Here is a 15,245-nt window from a genome sequence, read left to right as displayed (position 1 = left end):
AAATAAAAGGAGCCCATGAGTTCTCCTAGTTACAGGTCCTACACATAATGTATTATGAAAAGATTACTTTCCTAAATAAAATTAAAGCAAGATGCTCCAAGACTGTCACTGGAGGAGGGATCTCCTTGGCAAGATTTACCTTCCCCCAGGGATATTTCATTAGTTCCACTTAGGGGCACTGTCAACTTCTGCTCGGTGTGGACCTGTCCAAGAGTAATACTCCCGCCACCCCCCGCATCTAACCTCAGCAGGTCCGAAGCCCAAAGGGCTGAGCCTCGGAGACTCAGTGGTGCCCTCCAGGCCAGGCCAGCCCTGCCTTCTGCATTCATGAGTGTGAGAGCACGCTTCCAGCCAGGGGGACACCGGGGCCTCAGCTTCACCCCGGGCGCGGAACACGGTGGGCGTTCCTGCACTTACTTCCAGACACGCGGGCTGAATGAGGAAAGGGCACGGAGGTGATAAAGGACAACGGAAGGAGACGAATGCCCAACGCCCCCCTCGCTCAAAGGAGGCCGTCTGAGCCTGTGTAAGCGGCGCAAGGCTACTGCTGGAAGGCGGGGGAGAGGCGCTCTCCGCTGGGCTCGGCCCTGAGGCTGGCTCCCCACTTACTCTTAGTTTTCACGGGAAAACACACGCGACCGTCAGGAGCTTTCCAACGCCACCTTTAGTAAGCAAGGCTCATCGGGGACAATGCATGGTCACCTCTAAACTTTATAGGACATAAAGAACCTTGGCATTCACTTTTGCCTTTTTTGTTATAAAACATTTTCGTTTTAAAAATGGTCAACGGCAGCGCTGCCCGCGTTTCCCGCCCCTGAGGAAGAGGGCGTACGTTTTGGAGAAAGACCCCACTCCCGCGCCCAGCCCTGCGCCCGGCGGACACGCACGAACCAAGGCGACCCCGAGGAAGGAGGGAGAGGGGCTTCAGGGGTGCCGGCTCTCCAACCCGCCCGCGGGAAAGCGCGGACGCGCGCGCCGCCCCGGGAGCAGCGAGCCCCCCGGAGCCCGCGCGCTCGGAGGGAGCGGGGCGGAGGCGATGGGCGGGGCCCGGGGCGGGCCGGGGGCGGGGCGCGAGGGCGGGGCGCGAGGGCGGGGGCCCCGAGGCTGAGAGTCGCGGTACCTGACCGCCGCGAGCTCGGCGCAGACCCGGCGAGTGCGCGGCGGGCGAGGAGGGGTCCGGCGCGGCTTCTCTGGGGCGCCACGCGGTGCCGCGCCCTCCTGCGCCCCCGGGCCGCCGCTCGCTGCAGGTAACCAGCTCCCCACCCGCCTCCCCGTCCCGCCGCCCGGCGGCGTGGGAGGGATGGGGAGGATGGGAGGAGGGCGCGGGCGCTCAGCCAGGCCCCGCTGCGGCGAGCGGGGTGGGCTGCGTCCGGGCAGAGGAAGCCGAGCCCGGGCAGGAAGGGACGACGCGCGCTGCGAACCCGCCGGAGCGTTCGCACCGAGGGCTGGGGGCGGCGCGGGGCGCCCTCCCGCGACCCTCCCCTCTCGTCCGATCAGTGGTGCTCGAGGCCAGAACTCTAGGTGCCCAGTTTCACCTGGAAGCCACTTTTTCTGGGCTTTTAACCCCTGGTCCGAAAAGAGAGTATAAGCTTAGAAATCGGATGAGTTGGCTGCGGGCGTGGATAGGCTGGAAGCGAACAGTTCCTCTGCCATCCCCTGCGTGCCAGGGGCTTTAACTTCATTTAATCCTAGCCCCTGAGAAGAGACACTAGCCCTACTGAACTGATAGGCGGCAGACGCCGGGGTGACAGATGACTCGCCGTGGGCGACTGTAACCGCCGGAGAAGAGACGCGAGTCTGGAGGGCTCCGGCGCCCGGAGGCTTCCCCGGTCTTGCTGCGCGCGCCCCGTCCTCACGCGCGAGGCAGGGAACTCGCGCCGCTGGGGCTGTTCGGGAAAAGGGGATTCTTCTTAAACGCAGTCTACTCCCCACCTAGGATTCTTTTTAAAATTTTTGGTAGCGTCCCGTTTCTGATTGCAGTTCCCCGTTTTTGGCCCTTAGCTTCTGGCGTGCTGGCTCGCTCACAGCCCTTTCCCCCCGCAGCGCTGCCTCTCAGATGCGGAGCGAGGCCCAGGCACCTCTGCCTGCCGCACACTGTCTTGCACGCGAGACGAGGCCGCCTGCTCATCCAGGCTGGACCTTATGGGCTGCCCAGTGGAGGTAAGTTTTGCAGTCACCTGGCATCCTGTGCATCCTTTGCTTCGGTGTTCCTCTGTAGAGGGAAAAGAGTCTTCGTTTTACAAACAGTAGAACAAGAGGTGAATCGGAAGGATATAGCCTGTTCGGAGCAGGCCTAGTGTCTGGAGAGGAGAACACCGCCGGCCACAGCCTTTCGTGGCCTGTGGTAGGTGAGGGACTCGCTGGGTAGGGACTTGTCCCCTCCTCTGGGCATTCTGCCCCCCTTTCAGAGCTGTTCTGAAAAGCAGGTTTGTTTTATAGAGGGGAGGTGGAGGGGTGACTGGTTTTCAAAGATCAGTGTAAATTACCTGCTAGGAGCCCAGACAGCTCCAGACAAGCCAGAGGATTTGGTAACAGATTTCAGTTCTGGCAAGAAGGAAGATCTCTGTGGATATCTGCTGTTGCTTAATGAATTATGGGCAGGCCTTAAAGATGGTAGTTTTGGGAAACTTTGAGGTCTTAGAAATGGCTAACTCTTCCACTTTTTTTTTTTTTTTTTAAGGTCTTTACCATTTATTTTCTATTTTTCCTTTTTACTATATTTATTGGGGTGACACTGGTTAATAAAATTATAAAGGTTTCAGGTGCACAGTTCTACAATACACCATCTGTACACTGTATTGTGCGTCTACCACATCAAGTCTCCGTCCATCACCATTTATCCCCCCTATACTCCATTCTGCCCCTGCTCCCAAATCACCACATGACTCCCTACTTTTAAAAACCATGTAACATACCATGAATGAACTTTCATGAAGTTTTATTGGCAGATAAGAGAAAAAATTTTTTTTTCTATTTTATGGTGAGGGTTTGAAGGTGACGTGTTGGCTCCTTGCCTTCCTTCAGCCTGGTCCTGGTGAGGACCTCCTTAGCCTTGGCCCAGAATATGTACTGATTCCATTCTTCACTAATTATAGTTCATTCTTGACTAGTTGTAGGACTACTTCAAGTCACAAGTTGCTTCTTTCCCATTGGTAATTTAGTTGCTAAACACTAAGAAAAATGTGTTCCCTGAGAACTATTGACTATCTACGAAATCATCTATCTACAGGGACTGAAGTGATGCACTGGAGAGAGAGCTAAGTGGGACCTGGCTGGTCCCTGGTGACCTCCAGAGGACTTGCTAAAGTCTGGGTGGGCATCAGCCATTTCCTCCACATAACCATGCAGGAGTTCTGGCCCAGTTTGGCCAGAGCTTTTTTTCTCCCCACCCCCCAAAGAGCTGAAAATTTTTTATTTAAAAAAAAAGTAAAATCGGATTTAATATAAATATTGGCTCACTTTTTTCTTTTTTTAAAAACATAAGGAATCAAATCAAATTTGGTTTGTCCATTGTCCATTTTCAAATCTCTTAGAAATTGCTATACCTGCTAATGACATTCTTTGGCGAATGAAAAATTCTGACCTATGATGTAGGTAATGTACATTTTTCATGAAATGAGCTGATAAGAAAGAAATTAATGCTGTTGAAAATGATCTCTTGATTCGTGATGTGTACGTCATTTCCACTGCATTGAGTCCTTTATGGGTCACCCAAGGAATTGTGTCACTGTTTTTAATATTCAGTCTAATGTATTCATGGTTCTGGCTCAAGATATCAGATGCTTAACTCCCTGCCTTAAAAAGGGAATTCCCAAATGACTATTCATATAATTCAGTTCCCAAATGAGTGTTCATGTAAATCAGTTCCCAAATGACTGTTCATATAAATCATGTGTGTTTCTCTTAGGGACTGTTTTCTTAACCACATTTGGCTTTGACACAAGAGGCATGTCATTTTCCTTTGTTGTCTATTTGTGGCAAATGCCATGTACTGTTTAGACCAGAGTTTCTCAACTTCGGCACTTTTGACACATTTGGTCAGATAACCTTTCGTTGTGGTGATTGTCCTGTGCATTGCAAGATGTGTAGCAGCTTCCAGGGCCTTTACCCACTAGATGCCAGTCCTTGCCTCCCTTCAGTTATAATAACCAAAAATGTCACCAGACATTGCCAAATGTCCCCTGGGAGACAAAGTCACCCAACTGAGGTGAAAAAAAAAAGAGCCAATATTTAAAATACTCTAAACATTTATGAACTAAACATTAAGTAAACACAATTAACTTTAAACTTCTAATGACTAGAGAAGCTATTTGTAAAGTTTAACTAAACATCTGGCATTTTAAAATATTTTTACAATCAAGATTACTAAGCCAGTGTTCCTCATGAATGGCTACATGTGTCCTGCCAGGTTTTATCGCCCAAGAAAATTTCACATGGTTATTAAATTTTTAAAGTTTAAAATGTTGGAAACTAAACATGAATTCTACAGTAGTTTTCATTTTTCTCCTTTTAGTATACTCAGCGTCTTCCCAAGTGATGGAGTATCAGTGGACCATGCTTTGGGAAAATTGATTTGGGAAAATTGACACAATCGCTAATATTAGAACCCCAAATAAAAAATTCTAAGCAAAAATTTTAATAATGAGATTCAGTGTAAATCATGTTCAGACTAGAATTTAGTTCTAGGAAAAATTAAAAAGCTTTTTACCTAACAGCAAGAACTAGGACAATCATGTATTTCTTTCTTTCTTTCTTTTTTTTTTTTTTTAAGAAGGGAAATGAGGGTGGGGAGAGAGAGAGAGAGAAAGAAAGAAACATCCATGTGAGAGCAAAACATCGATTGGCTGCCTCCTGCACGCCCCCTCCAGGGATCAAACCTGCAACCCAGGCATGTGCCCTGATGGGGAATTGAACCAGCAAACTTTTGGTGCACAGGGGACGCCCAACCAATTGAGCCATACAGGCCAGGGCTTTTCTTTTTTTATTTATTTTTAATTTTTATTTATTTTTTAGTTAAGCCACTGTGTTTGGGGCAGTTTCCTACATGCTTTTCTTTTTTTAAAATTAGATTTTGTTTTTTTTTTAATAGTTCTAGACTTTCAGAAAAATTGTGAAGATAGAGAGTTCTTATATACTGTTTCCTTGTTACTAATGTAATCATGTATTTCTCTAGTTTGAAAAATCCTGACTTTATCCCTGGTCCCTGCCACAGAGCTTCTAAAACCCTTGGAATTTCCTGAGTGATAGGAGCATCTTTTGTTATTCATAAAGGAGTCCCTTTCCATAGCTGAGTTTATGCTAATGAGGTGCCTTAGGTTGGTGGGGGGGGGGATCCTGAGGTAGCCTCAAAATGGTGTTGGTCACCAGACTAGGGGGCTGGAATTTTCAACCCTACCCAATGACCCACCCACCGACCTCTGGAACGAGGAGGGATTGCCTAGAGACTGGGTTATCAAAACTTCTGAACAGTCATACGTGGAGAATGTCTGGGTTGAAGAAGACTCAAGGGCTGAGTGTGGGAAGCCACAGGAGGGCATGGAAGCCTGTGCTCCTTCCCCATTCCTTGCCCTATGCAGCTCTTCCATTGGCTGTTCCTCAATTGTATCCTTTCTAATAAACTGGTATTAGCAAGTAAAGTGTTTGCAGGAGTCCTAGCTGTGCTAGCAATTTTTTCTAACCTGAAGGTGGGTAATGGGCACCCCATTTGCAGCTGACATGAAGAGAGCTGCCCAGTGTGACTGATCCCTTAATCTGTGGGGTCTGTGCTAACTCTGGGTAGTTACAGAATTGAATTGGATGGTTGGACACCCAGCTGGTGTCAGAATTGGTTGGTGTCAGAAGTGTTATAAAAACAGCTCAGCTCTATACACCTGAAATAGCCTCTCACCATCTTTTCTACAATTTCCCCCCACTTTTGACGTTGCACTTGAAGACTAGAGGCAGTAATGCTCAACTGAGAGCTTATTCCTCTGATGTGCACTAAAGCCCCTGGGGGTGAGGCTTCTGGAAGGGAAGGGCATTTTCAAACCCTTTCCTTACTACGTAAGCGCAAGTCCAGGTTCTCAACATTGGCTATACATCAGGAGTTTTTAAAATTCCTGCCATTCAGATCAAGCTCCAGACCAACTCTATCACGTCTCTGGTAGGGGGACTCAGGTACTGGTATTTTTTTAAAGCTTCTCGGTCGGTAGTTTCGATGTACAGCCAAGGTTAGGAACAACTTACCTGAGTGGTGGCCCTGAGACCAGTTAAATCCATTCTGCCCTATGGAGACCTAGCCTGTTACCTGGAGCTTACTATATTTGCCAATTGTGTATGAAAATGAACTTGAGATCATGATAAATCGAATGCAGGATGTGAATGAAAGTCCTTTGGAATATTTAAAGAGAGTTTAAGACCTTTTATTTATAATTGTATAAGCATTTAAGAAAGAAATTAATAAAGGCTATTGCCTGTGGTGCCTCAGTCCTATGTCCTGCAGTGTGCGTGTGATTTCCTGAGGTGGAGGTGGAAATTCCTTGCCCAGGTGGGGCCCTACTAAGCATATGTGAAATATTACAATTTAAAACAGACAGGGCATCATTGGATTATTTTAATTTTATAAACAGAAAGACTTTCAATCAGAGCATCTCTCATCTGGCATACTTAGACTTATTCCTGAGTGGGTTACAGGTGTACTGAGATGTTGATTCTTTCTCAGCCCTCTCCCTTCAGCCGGGTGAGCTGAAGCCTACCCTTGCCTTTTGGGATGTATATCCTGACATTAGAATTGCTGCTTCAGATGGTAGGAACTGTCCAGTCCTTTGCGATGCTCTGGGGAGGGAGCATGGCTGTCTTTCGTACAGCCCAGAGCACCTCTGGTTCTCTTGTGGGCAGTGCCCAAGAGCAATTGAGTTTACAGGTATCAGCATCTTTCTTTAATAAAAAGAGAGGGTTTCCAAATTTACCGCCTTTTTCCAATTTTTGCTATGCCTATCAGTAATCACAGATACTTTGGAGAGAAGGAACACTCCAAGATAAATGTGAAGTTCTCACAATGAGAGGGAGATGGACTGCTTTTCAAAAGAAATTTATGTTACAGAAAGGCTGTTTGGAAATGTTTTCATGGTAATGTTTACATGTTGCCAAGAAATATGGCACATTTGTCATTTATCAAAACTCAAAAAAAAAACAACCACAACCCAACAACCACCTTTAAAAAGTTGGGAACAGAGTTGTCTATTAAAATCTTTTTAGTGAGGAATATCAATAAGTTTTCAATCCATTTGTTAAATTTATAAAAATGTGATACCTACTGACTAATTTGTAAGGACAGGTGATTGAAACCATCTGAATTTTACCAAAAAACTTTGTATAATTGGTAGATAGATTGAAAACTAAATATCAAGGTTTAGGTAGTAGAAGGAAGACTGCTCCACTGTTTCTCCAAAGTATCCCTGACACCCCGGCCAGCCACTGAAACCAAATGCTAGAATACACTGAGCTTGGAAAAATCCTTTAAAGTGCTGTAGCTCAGAGTAACTACTAAGAGTTTTAAAAAATAATGAAGCATATTTAACATACTGCTTTTATTACAGATATTAACAATTTGTAGTGAACAACAAGTTCTGTACCATAAATGATTAATAAGTTTATTTCCTCTTTCACTCACCTTTTTGTCTGATAATGCACATATTATTAGTATAGTAGTACAAATGTACAGTACTGCAAATAATATTTAAAGAAACATATAGAGGGTACTTTTTCAAAGCTTTAACTCTTAGAGTTTGTACTAAAATTTTTGCAAGCTTATCATTAAAAACTTTGAGTCAAAATACTCTCAAGGGATACATTATAGATTTGAAAATTTGAGAACTTGCTTTCCTCGTAAACTTGAATCTAAAACTGAGTCTACCCCGTGATATATATTCTCCTGTACTTCATTCAGTGGAAAATAAAATTGCTACTAGAGTAAAATAAGTGCTCAAAGTCCAAAAAATAATGAATACAGTGTGTGTGTGTGTGGGGGGGGGGTTCTTTTGCAATGTGTACGTTAAACTTTTAAACAGCCACTTTAAACATGGAAGTTACAGAAATCATGTGGTCAGCCCTTTGTTCCCCAACAGGTAAATAAATGCTTTAAGTCTTAGTCACTTAAACAAAGACCATATGCTAAGTCTTTTATCCACTAGTCGCCTTGGTGCTGTTTTCCAGGAACCAGCCCAAGCCAGTTTGGGCCTTTTGGGTAAACAGGCCCAAACAAAAGGTTGGTGAGGGCTACAGTTCTCTGGGCAGGTAAGACTTAGGTCAACTCTGCTTGGGAGCTCTGACTGCGTCTCCCACAGAAGGTTCACTTGAGGCACACATGTCATCATTTCAGGGGCAAGAGTCGGCTGACCATTGAGTTGGAGTCAAATAAACATAAATTTTCTGGAATCAGCAGCTGCACCCAGATATGCACCTAGGACACCATCCCAGGCTATCAGAAATGCCAGACTTCTTTTGTTTTTTTGTTTGTTTTTAATATGCTTTTATTGATTTCAGAGAGAGGAAGGGGGAGAGAGAGAGAGAAACATCAGTGATGAGAGTCATTAATCGGCTGCCTCCTGCACGCCCCCTACTGGGGATCAAGCCCACAGCCCGGGCATGTGTCCTGACCGGGAATCGAACCGCAACCTCCTGGTTCCTAGGTCAACGCTCAACCGCTGAGCCACTCAGGCCGGGCTTGTTTCTTCTTTTGATGTAAGTTCAGGATGTGCCTTTAGACTGTTCCTAACCCATCCACATAGATGGAGCACCCTGATCTCATCTTCCTTCATTCTTTTCTCATATCTGCTATGCTAACCAAAGTCACTAAACTCACCTAGGGAAATCCGGTTATAACACTCCTAATTAAACAAAACCTCTGGTTTGCAGAGAAAGTAGTAGCTGCATCTGGAATGTGGCTGTCCCAGGAATGTGTTCCTGTTTGGGGCTCTTAGCCCCTCCAGCCCAGGGTACAGACGAAACCCGACACACTTACTTCTTACTGGTTATGCTGCAGTACATTGTAGACAACCTGACACTGTTGTTTTGATTGCCCCTTATCAAAGAACTTTTGAATTCCCTGGAAGTAGCAGACATGGCTGTGAAAATACAGGATTTAAAAAACACACGTACAGGTTGAAGTGAGTGCCTTCAAAGCATACACCTTGTTGGGTACCCACAGACATTTCTGACCATTCTGAGGATTGTCCTCTGTGCCAAACTGGACCCATTAGGAAGGGGACCAGTGTTTCGTGGTGGATGTGATTTTGGAACACAGCGAGAGTCAGCCTTACAAGGTAGATTGATCATGCTCAGTAATAGCAATTTTTTTGGAAGGAGTTAAAAATAAAGTGTAAGTATATATTAAGAAACATACATTAGATTTCATGATTGACTCATACAGATTTATTTTTCTATATTTGGTTATGAAATTTGATCTGTATCAAAAGAGGGAGTGGAAAAAATGGAAGCAATGTTTGATGAACACTGACCACAAAGGATTGTCAGATTTCTCATCTGTGTTTTTTTGAGGCAGCCCTCTCAACACTCTCCACCCCCTTCTCAAAAAAAAAAAAAAAATTGAGGCAGCGCAATGCAGTGTGAAAGGACACACTCTGACAGGGTGCAGTTTCATGCTCTGGTTAGCATCAGCCTTTCACTCAGTGCTGACTCTTAGAAAAGTCACCGGTACCCCTGGGCCCCAGCTTCCTCTTGAGTTAAAGAGGAGAGAGGGACTTGGGACTAGATGGTGTTTTCCTTTATGGTCTGGTAATATACTCCAAAATATTTTTTTGATCAAATAAGTTTGAGAAATGCTGAATACCATGTCCATGTCTTTAAACATTCACAGTGAGCATTACTGTCTTGAAGGCTAAGAAATAAGAGGCCCACTAGTGCAGAAAGCTGTCTTTCTTTATGACCACATTTCTCTTAATATTGGGTCACAGAATCCACCCCACCCCCAGGACCTAGTAACTACTCCCAAAGCTGGTGTTTCTAGCAAGACTAAATGTCCTCCAAAGTTCCTTTCTGCTCTACAATAGATGCATTGTTTCAAAAATAATTTTTAACTGTGTTGACCAAGTCTCTAATTTCCCCAAGAAGGCTCAGCAAGTAACCATTGTGTGAAATCCTTGATACTTGGAAAATTCATTGTTTATGCCTGTGTTTTACCCCTAGAACCCAGGATGATTCTGTTTCATATAATAGATGTTTGGTGTGGAATTAAATTGTGTGTATACAGGTATTTGTTAGTAAACTTGAAATACAGTTTCTGATTTTGGGGGTCTGAAAAAGTTACATTTAGACATGAATTAAAGATTTGAACAAAGTCCAGACAAGAAAAAATATAAACAATAACAATGAATAGCTCTGGCCAGGTAGCTCAGTTGGTTAGAGCGTTGTCCGATATGCTAGCCACGGTTGTGGGTTTGATCCCTCATCAAGAAACATACAAGAAGCAACCAGTGAACGCATAAATAAGTGGAACAACAAATCAGTGTTTCTCTCTCTCTCTTCCTCTTTCTCTCTAAAATCAATCAATAAAAAATAATAATAATGAATAAGCTGCTAGTGCTTCTTTGGGCCCCTTATGTGCCAAATACAGTGTAAGCACCTTACAGGTTGGTTCGCTTATTTTTTATAAAAACTAAGGTATGTATGATCCCTATCCCAATTAAATCGCCTTAAGTTAATTAATTAATTTTTAACCAGTGAAGAAGCTGAAGCTTGGGGAGAGGTCTGAGTTTGTGGTTGATGGTGCCAGTTTTTGACCTGGGCGATCTGACTCCAGAGCTGAAATCATTGCTACCAAACCCTCCTTCCTCTTACATGTAAACATACTCAGGAGAAAATATTGAGCCACCAGTAATCAAATCAACACAGAATGAAACCTCAGTGATGTACCATTTTACTGTTGCAATATTGATGAAAATATACGGTATATGAATAAGTAGTATATAATTAAGATAATTATATACCAAATGTTGAGAATATGGTACTTAAACATTATGGGTGGCAGTGTAAGGAAGAATAGTCCATTTGGAACGCAATCCAGAGCCTAGAAATTTACATGTTTTGACCCAAGAATCCCTCTCCTGGGAATTCCAAAGAAATCCTTTAAAAGGCCAAAAGAAAACAAAACCAAAGTGTTCATAACTCACGTTTATAACAGTATGATTTGGAAATACCTTTAGTATCCAACCATGAGGCACAAACTAATTGTGGCAAAAAAAATGACATTACTTTGATATCTGTTAAATGAAAAAAGCCAAATAGAAAAATGAACCCCTGCTGCTGCTACACCTGAGTACAAAAGTCAGTCAATAGTGTCCCTGGACAGGCATCAGCAGGACACATGGAAATGCTGTGTACCTGGACTGGGGCTACAAGTGGCTTCTTGTTTGCCTGGAAATTATATTTAGTGCTTTGCAAACATATTTAACTGGAGCTTATGTTGGATCATTGGGGCCATTTTATCGCAATTTGCAATTTAAAAGAATTTCTGAAGTGAAAATTCAAAATTCAAACAGTATGGAAATGTTTGAATAAGTACACCCCCCCCCCCCAAATAAAGAGATGACCACTAAATAGTTTTGGGTGTGTGCTTCTCAGATCTCTCACTGCACATTTGCAATTGATTTGGAGGCTTGTTTTGTTTTACTCCTTACAGGCTGAAATGCATTTGTCTCTGAATGCCGTTTCATCTCAAGAACCTTTTTCATGTCATGTCATTAGACAGACTCTTCATTCTTGGCTTTGGCAATTATTTTAAATTCAACAGGTATGCCTAAATGTAATTTAGATAAAGTGAAAATGATAAAGTTTGCCACTCAAGTAACGCTTCTTAAAGGTAACATTCAGAGCTCAGATCACAAATGGGTCTCTGAGGGTTGAAGAAGTAGCTGTGATGTATTTTAGGGCTGAAGCCTCCAGGAGGAGAGTTTGTCATATTTATAACCTCAGGAAGATTTAGAAGGTGCTGAGGCTCCTTGAAAGGTTACGAGGTAGGTTGAGGTATAATTCAAAGGTGTTAATAACCGGATCCAGTGTTGTTCTTGGCCAGAAAGTGAGACTGCCCTGTTCCCTCTGTGCCCTGGAGAGTCAGCCCTGGGCTGAACCCCACCCCACTTCTTTCCTGCTGGTAAGCTGGAGCAAATGACCATTTTCAAAGCAGCTAAAGCCTCAGTTTCTCAGTTTACTGCTAAGTGAGAATAAAAGTAGCTCCTCACAGGTTGTGCAAAATAAAGAGAAAATGTATGTTAAATGCTTGGCAAAATTTGTGCTAACTACTAACATTAACAATCTCCTTAATTCTGAGATAACTTTGATTTTAAAAGCACCATCAATTTAATATCAGCTTTTAAGGAAAAAAAAAAACACCACACACACCACATAGTAATTAACATATATTGCATCAGTGCATTAAATGCCTATCAAGTAAAAAAAAAAAAGTCAATGTAAGAAAAAATTAAGTTCTCAAATGGGGGGAGGGAGAAACATTCTTCATCTCTTCTGGGTTCTTCCTGCTGGTCTAATAATCAAATAGAAGACAGGGTAACAAGAGAAAGCTAACAAATTTAATTACATATGTATGTTGGAAACCCACATACCTGAGAGAGTTAGAGGCCCCACATGCATAAGAGATTCAGGGACAGAAAGGGAAAGTGAGATGTATTTGGCATTCTGAGCTAAGGATGAGGTAGGGCACTTTGGAGCTTTAGAGAGGAGGAAGAGCAGTCAGTAATTAGATGTTAGTTCTGCCCTATAAAGGTCGTGAAATGTTATCTCTGGTGATCATTCTTATGGACAATTCCCTTAATTTAAATTCTTTAAAAAGTTTTCAGAACCTGGTGGCATCTCCATTGCCTTCAGCACAAAATAATTCACATGCCAAAGTGGCATATCTTGGGGAGGCCTGTCCTGAACCCCCTCACAGACTTGTGGAAATACAGTCAGATTGGTATTTTGTCTCGCAGCAGGACTTCCTTGCCACCCTCCACTCTCCTGACACTCACCCCAGGCAGCGCTCAGCTTCCCCTGTCCCTGTCCGTCACCCCTCTGCTGAGTAATATCAAAGCGCTTTGTCACTCAGGAGTTGGGGAATCACCCTGAATCCAGCTGCTCTTGTGCACAGGTACAGAGACCAAAGTGCAGAAAGGTAAAGAAAGGTAATGTCAGTCATGAAGTCAGGATGAGAGCCACCCAGTATGAGGCCAGTCATTTGGGGTTTCCCTGTAAGACCCAACACAGTGCTTTGAATTCATGGTGCAGTGCCTGACACACTATAATTTGCAGCATTCAAGTACTGTACTTCAGTTTCCTTATCTGGAAAAGACTGAACTAGAAGACACATTAACAAAAAGCATCCAAGATGCTTCCCTACATTTTTGGGGAAGAAGGGAGTCGATTTTGAGATATTTGGCCTTAAAAGTCCTTACCCCTTGAATAAGCCTGTGCTGGGACCAGGGAGCAGTGTGAGTTGAGGGGGGAGGGTAAGAGTCCTAAGACTAGACCCCATTGCTAGGAGCTCACCAAGCACATGCATGGGTTTGTTCACAGGGATGGCTAAGTGGAATTAAGTGCTGAAATGAGAGGTGATGGTGATAACTCCTGCTCACTGAGCCACTATTGTGGACCAATCACTCTGCTAGGAGCTTCATAGGTTTTTTTAATCACTGCCAGTCAAATGAGGAGGGTATTCTGAGGTCCATTTTTCAAATGAAACTCAGGCTGAGAGGTTAGGTAGCTTGCTGAAGCCACACATTAGGACGTGGCATAGGATTTATACAGTTGACTCTCAACAGGGGCTTGAATTGCACAGGTCCACTTATATGCGGATTTCCTCCCCCATTAATACAGTACCGTAAATGTATTTTTCTCTTCCTTATGCTTTTAATAACCTTTTTTCTAGCTTACTTTATTATAAGAATATAGTATATAATACATATACCATACAAAATGTGTGTTCATAGACTGTTTATGCCATCTGTAAGGTTTCCAGTCAACAGTAGGCCATTAGTAGTTAAGTTTTTGAGGAGTTAAAAGTTATACATGGATTTTCAATTACATGGTTCTAACCCCTGCATTGTTCAAGTGTCAACTGCACTCACTTCTGTTTGACTTCACACTCTGTTTTGCTCGGTGGCTTCCAACAGCAAATGTTGGATTTCAAAGAAAGGTCAATCATTGTGGCTCAGGAAAGGGACCACATACAAGAGGTTGAGCAGGATTTTAACATGTTGAAGGAAGCCAGGCAAAAAGGGCTCTTCTCTTTCTTGGTAATGGTTAGCCTTACATTTTGTCATATGAAATGAGAATATTTCCTTTGACAATCACTTATAGCAAATCAAAAATCTAGAAACATGGCATGACCTGGAATTTTAAGAACTTCCTACAAAAACAAGAGGGAATCTAGTATTTTGGAATTAGAATTTCTGGGACTCGGGAAGCAGTTAGGAGGCCAGAGTATGTAAAATTGGGATTGTACAGAAAAACCAGGACCTGTGGGCTGCGTGGCAAGCAGGTGGGACAGAACCAGATGTCTCTGCTAAAGAATTGTTCTTGACTTGTGGCCTTGCCCTAGTGTTCTCATCTTTAAAATTATGAGTGACTTAAGTACCTTTCATATGTAAAATATTGTTTCCATAAAACTATGGTGCTCTATTCTGTATTATTAACTTCCTAGTATTAGATTAAAATTTCATAAAAAGAAAAGAAAAAAAAGTTTCTTACTCTTCAGTCTGGAATTTTGAAGTGAACAGTGAAATCTTTATAGTCATTTTTGTTCTGCAGTGGTAATGAGGTTGAAGATTTCTTAAACAAACAAACAGCTATCTGTTTTTGTGTGTGTGCATAAATAAATTTCTGTTCGAAACTATCAAGCGCAGCTTCTGCAAATGAACTCTACTGCCCTAGAGGACAGTTTTTTTCCCCATTCCAAAGTTAGTTTAGCCATTACTCATATTTTAAGGAAATGGGATAATGTGGGGTAAAACCACGTAGACAGAAGGAAGCTTACATGTCTTTGAGAGGGAACCAGAAAGATGATCATTGTTTAGCTACAAATTTTTATGACACTAAACTTGAAAAGGTCCCCCCCTTCTTTTTTAGACAATCTGGGATCATACCTTCCTATACTCTCCTAATATATTTATTTTAATGTCTGTCCTCTCTTAAATTAATTTAAAAAGCCTCTTCTAAGTAACATTGCTTGTCTAACTGTACTCACCAACTATGAA

At 43.2% G+C, this 15,245-nt stretch overlaps 1 protein-coding gene across 1 annotated transcript in view; it reads left to right on the top strand.

The window, feature by feature from the left end:
• The first annotated feature begins 1,091 nt into the window (after positions 1–1,091).
• The window catches only part of GCNT1 (glucosaminyl (N-acetyl) transferase 1), a 30,334-nt gene continuing 16,180 nt past the window's right edge, over positions 1,092–15,245 (top strand). Inside the window, exons 1-2 of the mRNA XM_081152535.1 lie at positions 1,092–1,247; positions 2,044–2,160. The gene's annotated coding sequence lies outside the window, so the exon portion shown is untranslated. The remainder of the gene's footprint in view (positions 1,248–2,043; positions 2,161–15,245) is intronic.

The sequence above is a fragment of the Miniopterus schreibersii genome (assembly GCF_964146895.1).
Source record: "Miniopterus schreibersii genome assembly, chromosome: 11".
NCBI lineage: Eukaryota > Metazoa > Chordata > Mammalia > Chiroptera > Miniopteridae > Miniopterus > Miniopterus schreibersii.
Note: the sequence above shows the minus strand (reverse complement) of the source record. Positions and strands in the feature narration are given on the sequence as shown.